The 24,567-nt window shown below is 32.7% G+C and overlaps 1 long non-coding RNA gene across 1 annotated transcript; it reads left to right on the plus strand.

The window, feature by feature from the left end:
• The first annotated feature begins 400 nt into the window (after positions 1–400).
• LOC120250664 lies at positions 401–2,791 on the plus strand. The gene is made up of 3 exons (XR_005533053.1): positions 401–506; positions 909–979; positions 2,469–2,791. It is a non-coding gene; the product is annotated as an uncharacterized LOC120250664 (long non-coding RNA).
• The last annotated feature ends 21,776 nt before the right edge of the window (positions 2,792–24,567 follow it).

Consider the following 24,567-nt stretch of genomic DNA (forward strand, 5'->3'; position numbering starts at 1 on the left):
TTATGGAAGTTTGACTTTTTCCTACTTCTCTCTATCTCTTTTGATTCATTTTTCTTGAGTGTTTCTTGTGGGCAGGAGTTCCTTGAGTATTATTTTGAGTTAGGACCTTAGTTGAAGTATTTTGGGAGGTAAAAAGGGTGGAGAAAATCCCCTAAAAAGGGGTAAATGCAAGCCAAGCCTTGTGGACACTTGGTGTACTTGTAAGGGGCTGTTTTGAGGGCTTCTTGGCCTCCCTTGTGGCCGCAATGGAGACCGTGAAGCCATCCCACCCTTGCGGCCGCAAGGCAGCCCATGAGCAGATTGCGGGTTGGGCCTATGTAAGGCCCTCTCTTGAAGGTTCTAGGCTTTTCTTTGAGCCCTTTTTCTCTCCGTCTTCCTCCTCTTCTAGAATCACCTTTTCCTCTCCCCAAGCTTCTCATCTTTAGCTTCCAAACAAAGAAAGAAGTGGAGATCTTTCTCCTCTTCTCTTGAAGAAGAGGTTCCTTAGGATCTTGAGAAGCTTTGTCGTAAGTTGGTTTTCTTCTTCTTCTTCTCCTTCTTCCTTTTCTCCCCTCCCTTCTTGTTAATTTTTTTTTTGTGATTTATTATGGAAAATCTTGGGATTTATTTGGATTTAAAGTTTAGAAGAGGTTTAAAGTTGTAAACCCTTGATTTGGTAAAGGATTGAGGGAGATCTTTCATCTCCTAGGTTAGAGTTACTATAGCACCGAACCAAGTTGGGTTTATTTTGCTTCTCTTGTTAGTTTTGAGAGTTGTGAGAGTTTCATTCTTGTAGGATCTTCTAGATGAATTGTATAGCAAACCCTAGAAGCAGTCTTTTCCCATGTTGAGCATTTTTTCCCTTCATTCTACTTGGTTAAGTTGTTGTTAATGGTTGTTGCTTGTGTTGGTTGTTTAATTGCTTCTAGGAGGTGAAACTTCAAGGAAGGGAAAAGAGCCGATGGAGTAGTAACACTTGAGTTTATAGCTTGCCAAGTTTGTGAGTGGGAATTTACTAAATAAAGGACTATAAATCATGCATGTTTTCTTATGTTACATTTCATTCTTGTTTTTGAATGTTGACTTATTTTTACTAAAGCTTTTGAAATGCTTTCTTTGATGTTTGGAAATCATAGTTAAATCATAATTGAGCTATTTCCAAGAATTTCACAAAGAACATTTTATTTTGTTTGGAAATCTTACTGTTGGTGATATGTTTCATAAGGATGTTTTCATGGAAGTTGATATTTTAGTTATGAGGTTAAATGAGATGTGCAAATGATATTGAACTACATCTGAATGATGTTATACTTGAAGTGCATCCTCAAGGATTATTGTTAAATTGATGTTTTCTTGATATAAAGGATTTCATTGAAGATGTTATGATCAATTTGCTCACTCTTAGAGTGAAAGTTGTATATGTGAGAATTTATGATATCCTGATGAGATTTATGCTATTGTGTTGATCTATGCATTGAGCCTATGGGTTGTATGTTACATATTTGTTTGATTAATGACAATAGAGCCAAGCTCTAGTACCTACTGTAGTAAAAATTAGAGTTCCACGGGCCGACTTATTAGAGATGGCGTGGAAGACTCCTTTTGTGTATACCACACTTTCAGGAGCCCACGTAAAGAACCTGAAAGGCTGTATTATTGAGTTGTTCGGAGTCACTACATAGGCTTTCCAGTGGCCAACGCCAAGAGATGCGAGTCTTGGCGGCCCATACTTAACCGAGGCCCCGATTAGCGAGCGAGGGTTTTGGAGGCTATTTATTATATTGTCGAGTGTTGACTTATCTATTTCTTAAAACCCTATTTGTTGAGATATTGAAAGGAATGGATGATTTTGGATTTTAAATTGGTTTTGAACCATTGATGTTTTAGCAAGCTTATTAGTGTATATTGTCCATTAAAATCATGAGAGTTACTCCATATTTGTCACTTATGTTATCCTCGTATATTGTTGGACTTTTAAAACCATATTGTCAATGTAGTGCTCATCAAGACATTGATTTCATAATTTGAAACCTTTTCGTATTTTCAAGCAAAGAACTTTGAAATGTAGTTTGTGACATAATTTTGGTTTGTCACTTTTGAAACTTTTAACATGTTAGAATTATTAAACCTTGTGTTATGCAATTTCTAGGTTCCTTTTTAAATGTGGAAAGATAATAATTTTAGTATGCTATTCATGTTTTCTCAAATCATTGATTTCTTGAGTTTTTTGGAAAAATGATGTTAATTGAGAAAAAAAAAAAACTTGGCTTTGACCAATTGTTAATGCAAATGGTTTTATTGGTGCACGTTTTATTTAAGTGTTACTCTATGTTTGTTATTTTCTTAAGTTTTGGACATTGGTAAACTTTTAGAATATATCTTTTTCATATTGATTATATTTTATTATTTTTGAAATGTATGATTTTATTGTTCCATGCTAATCCCCTCACTGAGTAACCTAGTTACTCACCCCTCTTTCCTCTTCCCAGGTGTTAGTTCATTGTAGCGATGCGGACGTGAAGTGCTTAAAAAGATTCTATCTTCGGTGCATTCAGTCTAAGTTTTGTATATGTTTATTTTCCCTTCCATGGCTTGTATTAGGAGTGATCCATTAGTGTGTATATTGACTTATCAGCACTTAGTTTCCTTCTTTAAAAACCCTGTATTTGTTGTTGTCAAATAGTTGTATAAGAAACCATACTCAAGGTTTGGTTTGTAATATGGTTATGTATCTTAAATTGTGAACCATTATGTTTTCCCTACCTTCATGTTGTTACGATGGTCACATACAGAAAATTGTTATAGCAATATATTGTTGAGTTTTCCCCCTAATTGTTTTGGTGACTTTGATACAGGTAACAGGTCAGCCTTACAATGATCCAAGGTTAAGGTAGGGTTTGACCTCCCTTGGGTTATCATGACGGTATGTCGTGTGTGGAAGCCCCAGGTCAGGGCGTGACAGGAATAACAGTAGATTTGCAATCACAACTGATATGTGGACAACAAACAATCAGGCAAAAGGTTTCATTGCTATTACAACACATTTTATTGATGCATCATGTTGTTTGCAAAGTCAAATTGTCGAGTATTATTTTTTTTTTAATTGATATTATTAATTTCAGCTTTAATTGATGCTTTTAATATTACTTCATATTTTATGTGATTAGAATCATTTATGTGCAATGTCCATATAGTACTGCTGATGTGCTTTGGTTGGATGGATATTTTTGCATATACAATATTGTGCCCACATTTTGAATTTAATTGTTAAAGATGGCTTGAAGATTATTTCTGAAGTTATTGAAAAAGTTCATGAAGGAGTTGCTTTTTGGAGTGCTACATCTAAAAGAAACGAAAACTTGGAAGAAACAGCTCATCAGTTGAAAGTTTCTTGCACTAAAAATTGACTTTAGATTGTAAAAAAAGATGGAAGTTCACATACTTCATGCGCAATGTTGTGATCTTCTACAAGGATGTTTTTAAATGCTTGAAACAAATGGAGCCTCTTTATAAATGTGCCCCATTGAATGAAGAATGGGAAATGTCCAAATAAATTTGTGATAAATTAAAAATGTGTCATGCTATCATATGGTTATTTTCTAGGAGCAAGTACCTTACTGCTAATCTCTACTTTCCCAAGATTTATGATATTAAATTTCCATTGAGATAGTGGATGAATTATGGGTGACCTTATATTCAAACAATGACATAAAACATGATGGAGAAATTTGATAAATATTGGCCATAAATACATGGCATTATGGATATGGCAACTGTTTTGAATCCTTGGTATAGGTTGAGGTTATTGGAATATTATTTCCAGCTTATTTATGGTGATGAAATATCAAAAAATGAAAATTGATAGAATTCAAAAGATTTATTTTGATTTACTTTATGAATTTTCAGCAAAGATCAAGATAGGTGGATATAGCGGTATTTCTGAGTCATCAAAAGACAATGCTACCAAATCATCAATAAGTCATGATAAATATTCTAAATTAATGAGCAATTTTGACTTGTTTATTGCTTCTATTGAGACTGAAAAGGAGACTACTAGTACAGAATTGGATTATTATTTGGAGGAGCGTTTAATACCAAGAAAAGGTGATTTTGATGTTCTGAGTTAGTAGAAAATGGCTCTCAAGTATTCTCTACTGCAATTAATTTCTAGAGATATTTTGGCAATTCTTGTGCTCACTGTAGCTTCACCGTCAACTTTTCGTACAAGTGGGAGAGTTGTGAGCCTACACTGTAATAGCATTCATCTTGACACACTTTAAGCATTAATGTGTACACAAAATTTGTTGTGGGCTCATATGAAAGGTATAAAATGGAACATAATTAATGATTGAGTTTACTTTTCATATTCTGGTTCAAAATATTTTCATCTACTTAATGTTTATATTCTTTTAGATTTTAGTTCAACAACAGCTAATTCTATGTGTTTCATAATTAGTAATGATATGGATGTGGATAAAAAGGTAAGCTATTAAATATTGTATATTTTAATGTTACATATATTGCCATTTTAATGGAACTTATTTTTGTTCGATTTATATTTTAGGTTGATGTTGATCATAAGTGTCACGCCCCGACCCGCGGGCCCATGGGACGTGACAGCCACCGCGACAACTCAAAAAGGGATACCCCATCACTCTACCCTCATGTCGCCGCAAGGCTAACAAAATACACTGAATCAACAAACTCAAACAACAAGTACAAAATAGGGGAATCCAAAGGTATGCAAGGGAAGCATAAACAACATGACCTGATAGCAGAGTTTAAGAACTGTACTGATCACAAGTATAATGAAGTTTCCAAAAAATTAGACAAACATACAAACCATGCATAAAGAATCACAAATACACTAATGGATCCATACTCTAATACAACATATTCATGATCAAAAACAAACATACAAGATACAAGAAATAGCTATAGAAGGAAAGCTAGTAAATGCCCAGCATCTCGCTTCACTACCACACTACTGCCTACTAAAGCCTGGGAAGAATAACAAGGAGTGAGCAATCTAAGTCACTCAGTGAGTGGGTTAGCACAACTCTACAAGAATATACCAGAATAATAAACATAAATTACAAAAATAATGTGTTACCAATAATATAAATAGTTTAGAACATAGTTACTTATAATAGCGATCTTTAAAAAACAGTAACTAAAGATAGTGACAAGAAACCCTTTTTACCCCAACTAGGGTTTACAACATCAACTCCACAAAATACAAAACATGAGTTCAAACTATAACATAAGTTGAACATCAAACCAAGATTTGAAAATAAAGTATAAAGATTAGAACAATTCCACAAGAATACAACTATATAATATGAATTTTGAGATAAATAAACACAATAATCGTACCACATCAATTCGTGGGAACTGCCCTCCTAAGAGTGATAGCTGGGCTTCACCCTCTCACTGCAAATTCAAGATGCCACTACAAAAAAAAACACCACAGGATAATTCTCAAAACTTGATCGCATGAAAACAACAACTCATTAAGATACCCAACTCACAATGTACCCAGCAAGTAGTGGTCTAGAAATCTCTCTAAGCCTTCATCGTGGCTGCGACTAGACTTAAAACCGTCAAGGTACTCATGTCATTGACATTGACCCATCGGTTCACCATATGGTGACTCTGGCTCCCGATGATCGTCCAATCAAGGTCCTACGCCCCTCTTGAATTGATTAAAAAGGATCAACTAGTCTTTAGCTCCATCTCAAAAGGCTGGCAACTTGGACAGCCTACTATAGTAGGGTAACACCATCTAAGCCAAGTAATACAAGTATTTCTCTACACTGAGTACAATAGTTAGAACAAAACTCAATAACCAATAATTAATACCATTTTCCCAAGAAAATGATAAACACACAAGCATATCCAAAGTTTTTAACACAAATCAACTCACAACTTACGAATCAAGTATCACTCCGAAATTCTTTCTTTTCAACAATAATGCTTTTCAATTATGAAACATACATAAATAACTCATTTCAAGTCAATCAAAATCTCAATTCAAGTATTAAAAATAATAAAACCTTACTCAAGAATTATAATATATATATATATATATATATATATAACGGTATTCTTCTAATAGAATTATGCTTAACATTCCCACTCACAACTTTGATGATTTCACTTCCCTAAATGATAATCCTCTGCTGGTTCCTTGCCTTGAGCCAAAATTTTGCCTCCTTGCCAAAGCACAACAAAACACCAACAAGAATTAGCAAAATAAATCAAATGATGAACCCTAAGTTTCTCTAACAAACAACCCTAAATCGATCCCTAGGTTCTCTCAAAACTAGGTTTTCAGATTGTCAAAGAAATCCTAAGGGTTTGAGCTTCATTCTAAATGAAAGAAGGTCAAGAAATGACTAAAGCTCACTGGTGTTACAGTACTGCTACAGTAACTAAATTGCTATAGTAAACCGCCCTAACACAATGGTTTTCTTCCAATTTTTACATCATCCAATAAAGAATTTCATTACAATATCAATCACAAAGAATTATAACATCATTGGCTTCGATTTAAACCTAAAATCACCACACAACATGCTCTAATTCTAGGTTTTCAAAGAATGCAAAAACGATGAGATACGAGTAAAATAAGGAATAAAAACTTGAATTAAAACTCTTAGGTTACTTGCTAGTAAGGGAGAAGAAGTTTCTGGTTTGGTTCACTGGAATCAGGTCGCAGGAAAAAAATTTCTAGGAAAAGGTAGGGTTCGGCCGAATGAGCTAAAGCAAGAAGAAGAAGGAAAAAAGAAAAAAGTAATGTAAAACTCGGGCTACTACAGTTGGGCTGAAAAAACTACAGTAATGGATTGGTTTTAGCTACAGTGCATGCTAGTTAAAACATTCTATCCCCCTTAAGAAGATTTCACCCTCAAAATTTCTTTCTTACCTGACAAAAGACCTCTCCAACACTAACACTATTAATACACATGCATCATGCTCAAAGATAAACATTGTACCTGTGATAATGTCCTGTCCATACTTGGGCTCTTCATTGGTCAGGGTTAAGATTCTGGTTTGCGATCTGGTCTACTGGCGTGGTCCTCCTGAATGTGGGTTAACACTAATGGGAGAGACTGGTGTCAAAGTTGTAGGCTGGGTACCCCTGAGCTAACTAGATCACCGTAGAGCAGGCACTGAAGTAGGATTACCATGTCTCAACCCTAGACATGTTGACCTGATATGACCTATCTCTTGATATGACCTATCTGACCACACTAATAGCATCTATGCTGGTCTCTACACTAACCATAATGAAACTTGTTGCAATTATGGCATAGCCTAGTCTTCGATGCTCTTCTTCCGAACACATTGTTAGATGGTGCAAAACTTTGTTGTCCCCTTGGTTGATTCAAGGCTATCTTAAAGGAACAACCTACTAAAGAGCTCTAAGGTCCACTATCCCATTTTCTCTGGTTGGAAAACTGACTCAAGATCATATTCCTTCTCTTGGTGAAATTATGTCGTGCCCACTAGTCTTTCCTACCGAACTCCTTTTCTCGCCACACTAGATGTACCAGCATCACAAGTAGAATGGCTGATGCTGTGGTAGACACTACTCTAGCCTGAGTATGCCCTTCGAACAGTCTCCAATAGCCCAAGAAGTCTTTGAGCTCTTGATAGGTAGTCTACCTACCTTGATTATCCCAATAGTCCTTGAACACTTGTATTCCTATGGGGAAGAAACTAGCTCAAGTGCTGGGGACTAAGGCACAAAAGCGTACACTCACAATAGGTTCACACCTCGACGTGGCCCGCTGCCTAGGTGGTGAGTGGGAGGATGATGGAGATGGCACTCCACGCCATCCACCTCTCGACGGTGAAAGAGTAGGCTCAACAGTAAGAGCAACTACTCCACTGCGTGTACACGGGCGTTGTGCTGCCATTTTCACTGAAAAAGACACCAAAATAACCTTTAGAATTATATCCTACATGCAACAATGCTATATGCTCAATTCTAATTAAATCTACTAGTTACTATAAAAAGCAGTTAAAGACAAGAATAGCGTACAATTATTAGACTAAACCAATAGCTCTGATACTAATAAAATTGTCACACCTGACTGGCTGGCCCATGGGATGCGACAATCGTCGTGATAACCCGAAAAGGGATAACCCACCACTCTATCCTCAGGTCGCCACAAGTTTGACAAAATACCTGAAATCAACAACCTTAAACAACAAGGACAAAATATCAGAATTCAAAGGTACGCAAGGGAAGCATCAACAACATGACCCGATAGCAGAGTTCAAGAACTATACTGATCATAAGTATAATGAAGTTTCCAAGAAATTAGACAAACATACAAACCATGCATAAAGAGTCTCAAACATACTAATATATCCATACTCTAATACAACATATTCATGGTCAAAAACAAACATACAAGATACAAGAAATAGATATAGAAGGAAAGCTAGAAAATGCCCAACACACCGCTTCACTACCACATTACTGCCTGGTAAAGCCTGGGAAGAAGAATGAGTGGTGAGCAACCTAAGTCACTTAGTGAGTGGGTTAACACAACTCTACAAGAGTATACCAAAATAATAAACATAAATTACCAAAATAATGCTTTACCAATAATATAAATATATTAGAACATAGTTACATATAATAGTGATCCTTAAAAAAGTAACAAAAGATAGTGTTAAGATACAATACATGAGTTCAAACTATAAAATAAGTTGAACATCAAATCGAGCTTTTAAAAAAAGTATAAAGATTAGAATAGTTCCACGTAGAAGCGGGCCGGTTCATTGACCCGTAACCGGCCCGTATTGTAGACGGGCCGGTTACGGGTTAGGCTTCTTCCAACCCGTGGCCCGGCGGGCCAACCCGCCGGGCCCGGCCCTAATTAAAACCGGGTTGCAACCCGGTTCCCAACCCGCCGGGTTGGGCCGGCTTCAACGGCTATGAATTCAAATATTCATAGCCGTTGAAATAACAGCTGTGATTTTTTTGAATTTCAAAAAAATCACGACCGTATATTTTTCTATTTTTTTAAATTTCAAATTTCAAATTTTCAGAAATTCATTTTTTTTTTTAAATTCTTATAAATTTCTATATATACCCCCACCCCACTATTATTTACTTTTTACCAATTATTACTCTTTCCCAACTCTTTACTCTCATGCTCTCTTAATCTCCTACTTTCATTCTCTCTTAATCTCACTCTCTCAAGGCATATTATTTGGATTCTTGGAGTTTAATTATTTCAAGTCAACATTATCAAGGCTTAATATTACAAGTTGGAATCTTGGAGACTTGGAGTGGTTCAACTTTGGATTTTTCTCTTAATTTTTAAGATTTCGGAAGTTCCCAATTAACAAGGTTGGTGATGATTTATTTATTTTTATGTTTAGTTATAGTTTCCTAGGCTTGTCTTAATTTAATCATGCAAGTATTAGTTGTATTCTTGATATGTTTATTTTAATTATTAGTTTAGACTTGTGGACATATAAAAAATGCATGAAATTATTATTTGTAGTTTTGGACCTTTGGTTGACTTTTATTATAAATATTTGGACGAAATTATTATTGTAGACATGAATAAAAGTATTAGTTGAAATTGTTGATATTTATTTTAATTATTATTTTAGACTTGTGGACATATAAGAAATGCATGAAATTATTATTTGTAGTTTCCATAGAGTTGTTTTTTTAAATAATTGTATGAATTTATTTTTGTAGACTTGAACAAAATTATTAGTTATATTCTTCATATTTATTTTTATTATTAGAATGGATATGTGGTTCTTTTTAAAAAAAAGTACATGAAATTAATATTTCTAGTTTTTGTAGACTTGGTTTTCTTTTAATATTTGCATGAAATTATTTTTTTGTAGAATTGAATGAATTTTTGCATTTATGATATTAATTTTTTTATTATTAGTTTAGAGTTGTGGTTTTTAAAAATGCATGAATGTATTTTTTTATGAACTTGTATGAAATTATTTTTTTAACTTGTGGGAGTTTTTAAAAAAAGTACATGAAATTAATAATTCTAATTTTTTTGTAGACTTGGTTTTCTTTTAATATTTGCATGAAATTATTTTTTTGTGAATGAATTTGCATTTATGATATTTATTTTTTTATTATTAGTTTAGAGTTGTGGTTTTTGAAAAAAATGCATGAATGTATTTTTTTATGGACTTGTATGAAAATTATTTTTTTAACTTGTGGGAGTTTTTTAAAAAAAGTATATGAAATTAATAATTCTAATTTTTTTGTAGACTTGGTTTTTCTTTTAATATTTGCATGAAATTATTTTTTTGTAGAGTTGAATGAATTTCTTTTTTTCTTTTTGCATTTATGATATTTATTTTTTTATTATTAGTTTAGAGTTGTGGTTTTTTGAAAAAAATGCATGAATGTATTTTTTTATGGACTTGTATGAAAATTATTTTTTTAACTTGTGGGAGTTTTTAAAAAGTATATGAAATTAATATTTATAGTTTTTTTGTAGACTTGGCTTTCTTTTAATATTTGCACGAAATTATTTTTTTGTAAAGTTGAATGATTTTGCATCTTTAATATTTGCATGAAAATTATTTTTTTGTAGACTTGAATGAAATTATTTGTAGTATTCTTATATATTTAATTTCATTATTAGTTTTAGACTTGTGTATGCATTTTTTTAAAATTTGTATGAATTTATTATGGGTAGTTTTTGTGGACTTTTTTTTTTGGTAAATACTTGCATGAAATTATTTTTGTAGACTTGAATGAAATTATTTGTAACATTGTCATATACTTAATTTCATTATTAGTTTTATACTTGTGTATGCATTTTTTTAATATTTGCATGAAATTATTATGTGTAGTTTTTGTATACTTGTTTTTTTAAAAAAATATTTACATGAAATTATTTTTGTAGACTTGAATGAAATTATTTGTAGTATTCTTAGATATTTAATTTCATTATTAGTTTTAGACTTGTGTATGCAGTTTTTTTTAAAATTTGTATGAAATTATTATGTGTAGTTTTTGTGGACTTTTTTTTTGGTAAATATTTGCATGAAATTATTTTTGTAGACTTGAATGAAATTATTTGTAGTATTCTTAGATATTTAATTTCATTATTAATTTTAGACTTGTGTATGCATTTTTTTAATATTTGCATGAAATTATTATGTGTAGTTTTTTTGTGGACTTTTTTGGTAAATATTTGCATGAAATTATTTTTTTGTAGACTTGAATGAAATTATTTGTAACATTGTCATATACTTGAATTTCATTATTAGTTTTATACTTGTGTATGCATTTTTTTAATATTTGCATGAAATTATTTTTGTAGACTTGAATGAAATTATTTGCTTCCATTATTAGTTTTTGACTTGCTTGTAAATACTTGTTAGATGTTATTTGTTGTAAACTTGAATGAAATTAGTTGTTGTATTCTTAGATATTAAAACATGGCTTCACGGGGTGGATTCTCTCGAGGAAAAAGCGTTGTTGGATCGGCTTCCACTCCCACACCACCTACTCAAGAAAGCAATACATTTCAAAATTTTGAGAGCCCAATAGAACAATCGGCACCGGTTGATGTACCCTCACAAACCGGACAAGCAACCAACTCCACAGAAATTACCCTCAAATCTAACATTTTTAAAACTCATTTTACAAAATTGTATAATAATGATGACATTGTAACACATGGTAAATGTAACTATTGTGGTTCCGAATTTAAACATTGTAAGGGTGGAGGGTATGACACATTCAACAGACACTTGGAGAAGAAGCACCCGGACAAGCTTGGACATGCCCGATCACAGTCACAAATTCGATTCACTGTGGATGAAGGTACAGGTTCTCGATCATCTCTATTTACATTTCCGCAAGCAAAATACAGGGATAAAATTGCGGAGACAATTTCCGTCGAACGCTTGCCCTTCAACTTCGCTGAACGGTGTCAAGTTCAAGAATGCATCAATGACACACTACAACCGGCATGCAAGAAGGTTTCACGAAGGATAATTCAAAGAACAATATTCAAACAATACAAGTTTGGTAGAGAACAACTTTGTGAGTATTTTCGTACTTTCAACTCTTCGGTTTCTTTATGTTCCGATGTTTGGACCGATGTTTTTCATGAAAATTCTTTTATGGGTATTACGGCACATTGGGTTGATGACAAGTGGAGTATCCAAAAGCGCGTTCTCGCTTTTAGGGTGTTCAACGAGTCTCATAGTGCCGATAATATTTATAGACTTATGCGTGGAGTTATCGAAGAATTTGGTTTAATGTTTAAATTTTTTTTTATTTCTTTTGATAATGCCTCCGCTAATACGGCCTCAATTACACCTCTAGAAGATTTTTTGAGGCTTTCATGTGGTGGCAAATATTTTCATATAAGATGTGTTTGTCATGTTTTAAACTTATGTGTGCAAAGTGGTTTGGAAGTGCTTAAAGAATTTGTACTCCCCGTTAGGGAGGTCGTAGCTTATATGGGAAAAAGCATGACCCTCATGAAACAATGGGCTCGCTATTGTAAAGCACATAACATGAGGGTCAAAAAATTCCCTGAAGATGTCAAAACAAGATGGAACTCAACTTATCGGCTTCTTAGTGAAACATTTCCCTATAGGACATTGTTGACTAAGTTTGTTAATGATTCCTTAGTTGGTTTTTCTTTATATAAGTATAACTGGGTAATTATCGCTCGTATTATTGATTTGCTTGTGGTTTTTAACACATGTACTAATTTGCTTTCGCAAGTTTATTTTCCTACTTCCCATTTATTTCTATATGGTGCTGTTGACGTGGCTGAACAATTTTAGAAGTTTAGATTAGATCCACAATTGTTTAGTGCGTTAATCACTATGAAAATGGAATGGTTGTCTTATTATAAAAATATACCTCCTATTGCTTTAGTTGCATTTGTTCTTGATCCAAGGCAGAAGCTAGAAGGTTTGCAGGAATATTTGGACGCATATTACAAATTCTTAGGATTCAATGGAGGACAAGATTCCCAACCGGTTCCCATGAGCTTGCCCATGAGCGATGTGGATACTCAAGAATCTGAACTGGGAGTCAACTTGTTGAATTATATGATAGCTATTGTATTAGATATAGTCATATAGTTCCACAGGTTGCACAGGAGACAGTAGGACAATCTAGCAGTGGTGGAGGAGAATCATTCCGGCAGAGGCAAGCAAAGAAGAAACCAAGGGGATCACAATATACAGAGCTCGACTTGTACTTAAACACAACCTTCCGGTTCTCAGAAGAAATCAACACAGACATGACTTTCAACGTCCTCAACTGATGGCAAGGTAATGAAAATCCGTACCCCATTCTTTCACTAATGGTAAAGAATATTTTTGCGTTTTCTATGTCTACAGTAGCTTGCGAGCAGACTTTTAGCGCAGGTGAAAACATGTTGGATTTGACACGTTCGCAATTGACCCCACAAAATATTGAAATTCAAGTTTGCACGGATGACTGGAAACGTGCTCAAGTTCGGCAACAAGAAGCAGAAGAAGGAAGTCCAGATGCTAGTGATTTCTTCTACACAGATAACATGATGAGCACACCTGGCTCAACAGTCATTGAGTTCGACCAAGACCTAGATGGTACCGATTAAGTAAGTGGGTGACCGATTATAATGTGTAATAGAACTACGTGGGCTTTGATTCCTCTTACACCCAGGAGGATACGTAGGCAACTTGATTCGGCATGTAAACAAATTAAGTCCAAGCCATTTATTTTCAAATTAGTGTAATTTAAATTTTTAGTGTAATACGTGGGACATCTCTTATTACTTGGAAACTTGTGGTCTTCATTTTTGGGGTCTTAATTAATTCATTTTTTTCTATGAAATTTTCTGAATTTTTTCTTGAATTTTCACAAATTTTCTCATTTTTTTTTTGAATTTTTTCTGAATTTTATGTATTTTGTTTAAATTTTTTTAATTTTTTTTAAGGTGGGCCACAACCCGGCCCGCCGGGCCCAAGCTGCGGGCCGACCCCGGGCTCAACCGGCGGGTTGGCCTGCCAGGCCAACTTGGGAGCCGGGCGGTTCCGGGGCCCGGCTTCATGTGACCCGGACCCGCCGGGTTCTAGACCCAGCCGGGCCGGGTCCGGGTCAGTGGGCCGGTGAACCGGGCCCGATTACCCGGCCCGTGCCCACCTCTAGTTCCACGAGCATACAACTATATAATATGAGTTTTGAGATAAATAAACACAATACTTGTGCCAAATCAAATTTGTGGGAGCTGCCCTCCTAAGAGCGACAGTTGGGCTTTGCCTCCTCACCACAAATTCAAGATGCCATTAAAAAAGAAACACCACATGATAATTCTCAAAACTCGATCACATGAAAACACCAACTCATTAAGATACCCAACTCATAATGTACCCAGCAAGTAGTGGTCTAGAAATTTCTCTAAACCTTTGCCATGGCCGCAGCTAGGCTAATAGGCTTAAAGCCATCAAGGTACTCATGTTCATGGCATTGACCCATCAGTTCACCGTATGGTGACTTCAACTCCCCGATGACCATCCAATCAAGGTCCTATACATCTCCTTAATTGTTCAAAAAGGATCAGCCGATCTTCATGGCACCTCAAAAGGTTGGCCGCTAAGACCGCCTACTACAATAGGGGTAACACCATCTAATCCAAGTAATGCAAGTATATCTTCACACAAAGTCCAATAGTCAGAACAAAACTCAATAACTAGCAATTAATACTATTTCCCCCAGAAAATGGTAAACACACAAGCATATCCAAAGTTTTTAACACAAATCAACTCACAACTTACGAATCATGTATTAATCCGAAATCCTTTCCTTTCAACAATAATGCTTTTCAAGTATGAAACATACATAAATAACTCATTTCAAGTCAATCAAAATCTTGATTCAAGTATTAAATCCAATAAAACCATACTCAAGAATTATAAGATATATATATATATATATATATATATATATATATATATATATATATATATATATATATATATATATATATCGGTATTCTTCTAATAGAATTATGCTTAACATTCCCCACTCACAACTTTGATGATTTCACTTCCCAAAAACTAATGTAGTACCTTGTCTTGATTTTAGACCTTGGGCTTTCTTTTTAGATTCTTGTGCATGTATTAGGAGTAAGATGGTCATTTAGCACTAGTGTCATCCTTGCATGACTACACAGTAGGTTATGTGTGAAAACCAGCTAAAAACCAGGGGTAAATAAGTCTTTTGGACCCTTTTCTTTTTTTATTTTCTATTAGAAGGGTATTTTGGTCATTTTTCTTTTTTCTTTAAAAAAAAGTGAGAGGATAAAAAGTAATGTGGCTGCTTCTCTTTCTCATATCCTTCCTTTCTTTTTTTCGTTTTCATTCTCTCCTTCATTCGGCTGAGCATCTAACCTTAGAAAAAAAAAAAAATTCTCCGTCGAGCTTTTCCGGCTAATCAAAGCTTCTACTCTCTTCCTCTCATCCTCTTGAGCTCGGTGAGGCTTTGATCCATGGTCTTTCTTTTGTATTTTTCTCGCATTTAATCGTTTTTTAAAATCTTGGAAAACCTAGAAATACCCATAAATTGGGTTGTTTTTAGGCTCAAATCAAAACCAGTGTCATTGTTATTCATTTGTGTGAATGTTTGTAAAGAAATTTTCGTGATTTGGTGATATAAATTGGCAAGAAACCATTGTTTAAGGGCCAGTTTACTATAGCAATTTCTTGGTTACTATAGCAATACAGAGTTTACTATAGTGTCAAAAAAATTTTGACCTTTTTTTTGTATTTCTTTGGTCCAAATTTGAGCCTTTCTTACTTGGAATTCATTGGAACTAGGTTTACTCCAGTTTGAGGTCGTTTGGGTCCAAAATGACGTGGTTTTCTCCTAAAACCCTAGAGTTACATGTTCAATATGTAACATTGCGTTGTCATGCATTTTAGTTTTCATTCTTGTGTTCATTGGTTCTTGGATTCCCTGCTTGATTCTACGTGGCAAAGCATCTTCAAGGGGAAGGAAATTGCCCACCACTGAGTGCGTCTCGAGGCGAGATGACTGGTTCAGTGAGTGGTTCAATTCATAATTGCATAGATTTAATAAGAGTATTATAGTATTCTTTATGTGTTTTATAACATAAATTTGATGATAAAGTAGATTCCATTGATATATGTATATTTTGAACATGAATTTATTTAGAATGGTTGAACCTAGTATACTTATGTGTATTTATCTCGAAAGAAGCATGTTTACATGTATATATATTTACATACAAATGGAATATGGTTTGATGTGCATTTTCGTATTCAAACATCGTATGGTGGATTCTTTGAGTTGGAATTGGAAATAATTACATTGTGGCATTTGGTTTTGATGGTGACTACGGACTTTAGTCAGACACTGCAGTGGGGATCCCATGGTCTAGCCTGATGGGAGGCGGCGTGGTTAACCTTGAGTTTACCCTGGTCAAAAGGTGTGTGGAGCCATTGACAGGGGGTTCTTATATGTGAGAAACCCGGGGTCACTGCATGGGGATTTCAGTGGCCAACACCAAGGAAGACAACATTTTTGAATATTAAACAGTTTTAAAACACCTTGGTGGTCCCATAGCTAGTCGTGGCCACGATTAGCTCGGGAATAGTTTGAGGCTAGCCTATATTTTGCGCCATGCTCAATGTGTTGGAAAATGTTACTTACTTGTACTATTTATAAATCATTGTATTAACTGTTAATTTATTGAATACTTGAGCTACCTTTTTATGTTATTATTGTGGTAATTACTATTTGAAATGCTTTATTACTCTATTTTATCTATGCTATCACCACTCACTGGATAACATCTTTTACTCACCACTCTCCTTTCTCCTTTCTCAGATTGCTATGTTGGACTGGGTTTGCTAGTTAAGCAGTAGACTGACCTACCTTTTCTCCTTATCTAGGTTAGTTTGCAGTGTGCATGCAAACTTTCTGGATTCACTAGACTTGACTTTTGTGTACTGTTCTTGTATTTGTATCTTCTAGTTATATTTGGAACCCTGCCTGGTTCTGTTGTGGATTTTGTCTCTTTTTTTTAGTGAGCTGTGTTAGCAGGATTGTTTTGAGCCTTACGGTGACTAGCAGGTGGGACACTGTAAGGTCCACTCCTTGTTATCATGGCGATTGCCACGTGCCCGGCTAGGGTCGAGGCATGACAATTAATCCTTTGCTAGTTCCTTGCCTCAAGCCAAAACTTTGCCTCCTTGCCAAAGCACAACAAAACACCAACAAGAATTAGCAAAATAAATCAAATGATGAAACCCTAAGTTTCTCTAACAAACAACCCTAAATCGATCCCTAGCTTTGCTCAAAACTAGGTTTTAAGGTTACCAAAGAACTCTTAAGGGTCTGAGCTTCATTCTAAACCAGAAAAGGCAAAGAAATGACTAAAGTTCACCGGTGCTACAATGACTAAGAACTACTACAGTAAAACCGACTCTAACACAATGGTTTTCTTCTGATTTTTATATCATCCAACAAAGAATTTCATTACAACATCAATCCTAAAGAATCACAACATCACTGGCTTCGATTTAAACCTAAAATCACCACATAACATGCTCTAATCCTAGGTTTTCAAAGAATGCAAAAATGATGAAATACGAGTAAAATATGAAATTAAAACTTGAATTAAAACTTGAATTAAAACTCTTAGGGTACTTACTAGCAAGGGAGAAAGAAGTTTTTAGTTTGGTTCACCGGAATCGGGTCGCTAGGAAAAAATTTCTAGGAAAAGGTAAAGTTCGACTGAATGAGCTAAAGCAAGGAAAGAAGAAAGAAGTTATGTAAAAGTCGGGTTGCTACAATACCATTCTGCTGTAATGCTAGGTTGAAAAAGCTACAGTAATGTACTAGTTTTAGCTATAGTACAAACTTGTTATAACAATAAGTTTGATGGAAGTACAATTGACTTATGAGTGATAAGTGTGGAGTTGATTTTTGAGTTGAAAAAACTAATGGTAAGTCTATTATAATTCTTTTAGATCTTGTTTTTAAATTTGATTGAATGTGTTATATGATATCCTTGTTTGTGTAGTTTTTATTTAATTAACAAATTAGTTTCTTTGATTTTTTTTTTCATTATGTCTTATGTAGGATTGGATGGTTGTGAATTGCATTATTTATTCATAATTTAGTGAATTATAAGAAGTACAAATGATGTTCATTAAACTTATATTTGCTCTTTCTACAATCTACTTTGGGACATATGTCGATAAATATATGTTTGAACAAAAGAATTTGTATTATCAGCTACCCTTGTATTTTCATCTAATTTACGCACCTTGTATTTGTCAATTTTGTAATAAGGCCGACCTTTTAGTGTTTTGATAAGGCCAACATTTTAGTAATCTGTTATTAATTTTCATTGTTTGATTGTTGAAAGTGTAGGATACAAAAGTATATTGATTTTGTGTGTGGCCTTTCATGTTTCGGATTCAAAGTGTTGAGTGGTTTCATTGAACTCTCTATGTATTAAATTGTATGGTTGTACTTGTATAAGTTCTATATTTATGGTTTGATCTATATTGATAAACATTTAGAGAATTTTTATTTAAGTTTTTGATATGTTATTTTGCGGAGCTTTATGTTGAATGATTTTTATGTTTTTCATGGGTGTATTGATATTAAATATTTTTTTAAAAAAAATTAAAATTTATAGGTGTATTAGCATGGGGGATTCCCACAGGATCAGTTTCCTTGAGGGGATGGGGATGGGAGGTTTTTTATTCCCTCATTGGGGATGGGTATTGGGATTCTGGGACAGGGAGTAGCCACAGCCCGCCCCATGACCACCCCTAACAACAATCTCAAAAGGCACTAGACTTGTTCTGTGTTGAGAGAGAGAGAGAGAGAGAGAGAGAGAGAGAGAGAGAGAGAGGGTAACCGGATATCAAATAGAGTGTTTTATTTTACAACATTTCAACTTATGCCCATTTTGGCAGTAAGTTGAAATACTATAAAAGAGAGGTGAGGGGGTGTTTGATTTCTACTAAATAGTTGTAAGTAACTGTAATATAAATGGTTTTACTACAAAAATGTTGTTTGGTTAGCTCTAAGTAGCAATTCACATGTAAAATATTTTACCCTAAAGAGCTAGTTTTATTGTAATTTCACTTACGACCAATTTGGTTGTCAGTAGCTGCAGTAAAACTCAGCAGTTAAAACTCACCACTCCTCCATCCTTTAATATCTCACTCTCGAAGACTCCTACATGGCCCATGCTTTACAAGCACACATACACCATTTCTATTTGGGCATCTCCTCACATCTTCCACCACATCCAGATCTTAACTCCCCCAAAGTGTATGCGTATTTCTTGAAGAAACTTGCAGGAAGAAAATGTGACTTTCCTTTTTATTTTTATTTTTTTTGGTTTGATTTTTGCTTGTTTGAGTGAATTTGTCGATGGATTCTTGCTGTTGAAATATTTTAGGGGTTTAAAATGTTTGGTTTTATGTTGATTTGGATAAATATGTGAACTTAATTTGTGGGAGTCTCTTGTTTTTTGTTTTGTTGATCTAATTTTTTTCAGAGATTTCATGGGCTAAATTGGCAGAGGAAGAGGTTGGGGATGTCGCAAAGGAGATTGGCAGTGGAAAGTTGTGAAGTAATTCACATGTTATAACTTTGAGTAATAATAACTAAGCCTTAAGACTAATTCCATCTAGACCAACGACCATCAATCCAAAGTTTTTTGAACATACTCTTTGTAGCTATATATATCATTGATGTGATGAGATTCTTAATCAACATATTGAACTAAAGATCAAGTTTTAAAGAGAGTAATTAATGGCGTTCAGTAATATTGGCCGTGGTTTCAACAATGAGAAATGTGAGAAGAGAAGGCTATTGACAAAGATAGGATAGGTTGAGTTTAGGATTAGAGCCATTGTTTTGTACTATATCACATCTATTCTAAGAAAAGTTAGGTCTCATCTCTTGTATCCTTTTAGATGTGCTTATTGTTTGATGGAAGCTTGGAAGCACCCATCATTGTTTAATTTTGTTGTTTTACTATTCTAATTATTTTGTTAATTCATTGCTAAAATGCAAATATATGCATGCTAGTGTATTCTAATGAAATGTAAATGAATGATGTTCACTTGTATTGTCATAAGATTTCAGTAACTAAAATTAAATTTAAAGATCTCTAAGCTTTCACTTGATATATGTTAACTTATAGTTTGTAGAAATGAGAAAAAATGATCATAGATTCATAAAAGCAACTTACAATAGTTTAAGACACATAAATCAAATTAACAATGTGAAAGCTATACTCCATAAATATAGGCATAACTCATATTTGTGCAAATCGAAATGATTTAATGTCAGATGCACATAAACACAAATAAAATTGACAAGCTTTTAGCTGGTGTTATAGCTCAATATACTTGCCAAAAACAAAAAATGATCATCACATCAAGATCTTGGCTTCATTTAACTCAAATTAGTCAATCTGTTCTTGTTGTCTGCTGGGGGGAATATATATATATATATATATATATATATATATATATATATATATATATATATATATATATATAATGATATAGAGGAAGCAAACATCATTTTGTATAAAAAGAGCAAACTCTTGGTCCACAAACAATATATAACAAAATGACAATTTTGTTTAAACGTGGTATAGAAGAAAATGATTTAATTTGCCGTGGGAGTCTTACTACAGAGATGAATAATGCACAAACTATATTTTAAGAATTATAAATGGCTCCGATGAGGCTAGTATGATATACTAAAAGCTAAAGGATTATTATACAACAATTTATATGTAATTGTTGGAGAGCAAGTGGCTATGTTTCTTCACATTGTTGGACATAATGTCAACAATATAGTGATTAGAGTTAATGTTTTACACTCTAGAGAAATTGTTAGCTTATATTTCAACTATGTCTTACATGCCATCAGAGAACTCCGAGTGAATTATTTCTATCACCTAGAACAACTACTAGTCCATTCATCACACAAGATCTAAGATTCATAATATATTTTTTAAGGTACGTGATTGATGATTATTTATAACTAGACTTTTAATCAAACTTTATATGTTATTGGTTATTAATTTTCTAATTACATAGGATTGCATAGGGGTGTTTGATAGTACACATATCCACTCATCTATTCTGAATGATATTGTTGCACATTTTCGTGGAAGAAATTCTTATCCAACTCAAAATGTATTGCCAGTGGTTTGTTTTGAACTAAGATTTACATATGTATTAGCTGGTTATGAAGGTTCAACACGTGATGTATTTGTCCTTCAGGATGCTTTGGAAAGAGAAGATAGACTTGTGGTGCTTGAAGGTATTATGTCACTCCATGGAAATTAAAATACTTAATCTAATACAATTGTGTAATACCTTATAATTATTTTCTCATAGACAAATATTACCACGTAGATGTTTGATGCTCTACACAAACGGGTTTTATATCACCATTCATGGTTTTCGATACCATCTTGAGGATTTTAGTGCTCGTACACCATCAAATAGTATAGAATTATTTAGATATACACTACAACAAAAAGGGTTTTTGAAACATTTTTCATATGTCAAAAAATAACAAAAAACCATTGGAATGGCTCTATACCGATTTTTGTAACAAATGTCGATTATATGTTGTAATTACTACAGTCAGTATACTTTGTTGTGGCATTTCCAAAAAAAACTTCAGTATCTATATATTCTGACATTTATTGTGATATTTTGCCCGCAGTTGTAAACAATTTCAATATGAATTTTTTTTCCCAACAATTGTATATGGCTCAAGCAACACTTTTTTGATTTTCTGCAAAATTTGCAAATGTCGTCACAAGTTTTCATCACAGAAATTTTGAAATATTGCAATATTTATAATTGTTGTTATAGAGATTATATAATAACATTTGTTATAGGTCTCTTAAATTACTTATATCGATATTTTGCAAACATTGGTTTAACAAAATAGCAATTGTGAATACCAATTTAAGTCGATATTTGTAAATGTTGTAGAAGTTATTCATCATATATGATTTTAAAATTAAATATCATTTATAACTGTTGTTAAATGTCTCTTAAAATTCTTATATCTACATTTCATAATTGTTGTTTTAACCGTATATTATTTGTGAATAACAACAAAATGCAACATTCGTAAGTGTTGGGAAAATATTATATAATTTTTCACAATACTAATTTAAATATTATTTATATTCAATTTAATAGTTAAATATGATATAAAATTTAAATTCTATAAATTTAATTTACATAATTTAAAAAAATAGTTTTAAAAATAACCATCAAAATTTTAAAAATCCCACCAAGCACTAAAACTCTAATTAAGATAACGTCAACATTATCTACAAATCTCACTACAACAATATGTGTGATTAGAAACAAAATTTAGAAACGAATTGATTCAGTTTTTAATTAGATTCAGATTAGAAACTAAATTGTGTTTCGTTTCTAATTTAGAAACAGAATAAATTTCCATTCCTAAATTGGCAACGGAATATAAGTTGGCTTCTAATCCATTTCTAATTTAGAAATGAAATATAAGTTGGTTTTTGATTCGTTTCTAATTTAGAAATGGAAGAAATGTTAGTTTTTAATCCGTTTCTAATTTAGAAATGGAATTACGCTATGTTTCCATTTCGTTTATAATTTAGAAAAGGAACATAATTCCGTTTCTAAATTTAAAATATATAAAAAAACATATTATACAAAGAATTTATTTAAAAATTTATACTTATCTTGTTCACATATTTAAATATTAATAACAATGGTTAGTCCAAAAAATATATAATCATTGTATAACATTAATTTAGAAAATATATTAAATTATTAAATTTAATTCTATTTGAAGTATTTTTTTAAGTATAATATTTTGAAATAGAATTATGTTACATTTTTGAGAAATTCATTTTAACTTTATTATTACTTAAAAATATGCAAATAAATTGGAATCTCTATATATGTACAATAATCATGTATAGAACTATATATATAATGTTTGTTGCTTAATTATCCCAAATCTAATTAAATAGAATGTGATTTATCAAATTGTTGTCAATAATATATTTAGATAATATTATCTTAAATTAGAATTATTTTTAAGTTAATATAAATACAAACGGATATTGTTTTATATTTTTAAATGTATTTTAGCTTAAAATCATTTTAAAAATGTATAAATAACTTACAATTGGTTGAAAAATCTATTAAACATATATATATATATATATATATATATATAACTATCCAAATATTATCTATAAAATGATTTTGAATATTTATAGAAATTTATAAATTAGTTGCAAATATTTACTTTCTATTTATTTTATAGTTATATTTATATGTATGTATGTATATATGTATGTATGTATGTATTAGAAATGAATAACTCCGTTTTTTATTTAGAAACGGACCAATTGTGAGTTTCTAATTTTTAGAAACAGACAACTAATCCGTTTCTAAATTAGAAGGTTGTATGTTTATGTTTTTAAAAACGGACGTTACCAATTCATTTTTTCTTTATATTTTAGTTGCTTATAAATTTTTTTCATGGATAAAATTGGATATATATATATATATACATATTAATTTCTGAAATTTGGGAAATATATTTTATTTAAATAATTATAAAATTACTCTATCAATAGTTTAAAAAATATATTGTTTCAGATTGAAATGATGAAGGGCTTCGATTTTGTTGCGGCGGCGTCAATCGTCATTTGGGTTTAAAAGCCCTAACTTTTTTATCTTTGAGGATGAAAAGGATTAAAGAAGCTGATATATATATATAATATACATTTATTATAAACATTGTAATTTGCTACTTTAATATCTAAAGTATATTGTAAAAAATTAATTATAGATTAAAAAGATTGCTTAATTATTTCTACAACATTTATATATAACAAATATTTATAAAAAAAATTGTATAAATTATTTTAGGTTATCATTATCTCTCACCTAATTATAATTAAACAATATCTTGTACAATTTTAAATTATTTCTTAAAAAATTATAGCTTCAAATAAAAATATCTAGACATGATATTATTATTTATGAAATTTATCCCTCCACCGTCCTACTTCTCCAACAAAATCCCTTTCGATCCCTGTCTCTAGCTGGCAGAAACCCACACCAAATGAAGGCTTTGAAGCTGAATCTTGGCCAGGAGAAGTGGAGTAGCCGAGTCCCAGCAAGTCAGACAAGGCTCTCCAACAACGAAGAAAGGTTCTTGGCTAGCATCAAGAGTAGAAGAGAAGGCCGCCATTGTCGAGAAGTGATTCCCACTCATTCCTCTATCTCCGACCTTCGCACAGCTAGGAATTGTAAGCTCATGAAGGTCACCAGGGTAAATTTGTTCATAAACTTGGTTTCCGTATTAGTAGATCACTGGATATTCAATTTTTGTTTTGATCTTGTCATCATGGATTCAATGTTTTCTATATGTAACTTTGTCAAGCAAGAGTAGTAAGATTAATTTGTTGGTAGCTTCACATTGTCATATTCGGTTTGTCTCTTCATAGATTATTGAATTGTTCT

Source organism: Dioscorea cayenensis, chromosome 19 (genome assembly GCF_009730915.1).
Source record: "Dioscorea cayenensis subsp. rotundata cultivar TDr96_F1 chromosome 19, TDr96_F1_v2_PseudoChromosome.rev07_lg8_w22 25.fasta, whole genome shotgun sequence".
NCBI classification, from domain to species: Eukaryota; Viridiplantae; Streptophyta; class Magnoliopsida; order Dioscoreales; family Dioscoreaceae; genus Dioscorea; species Dioscorea cayenensis.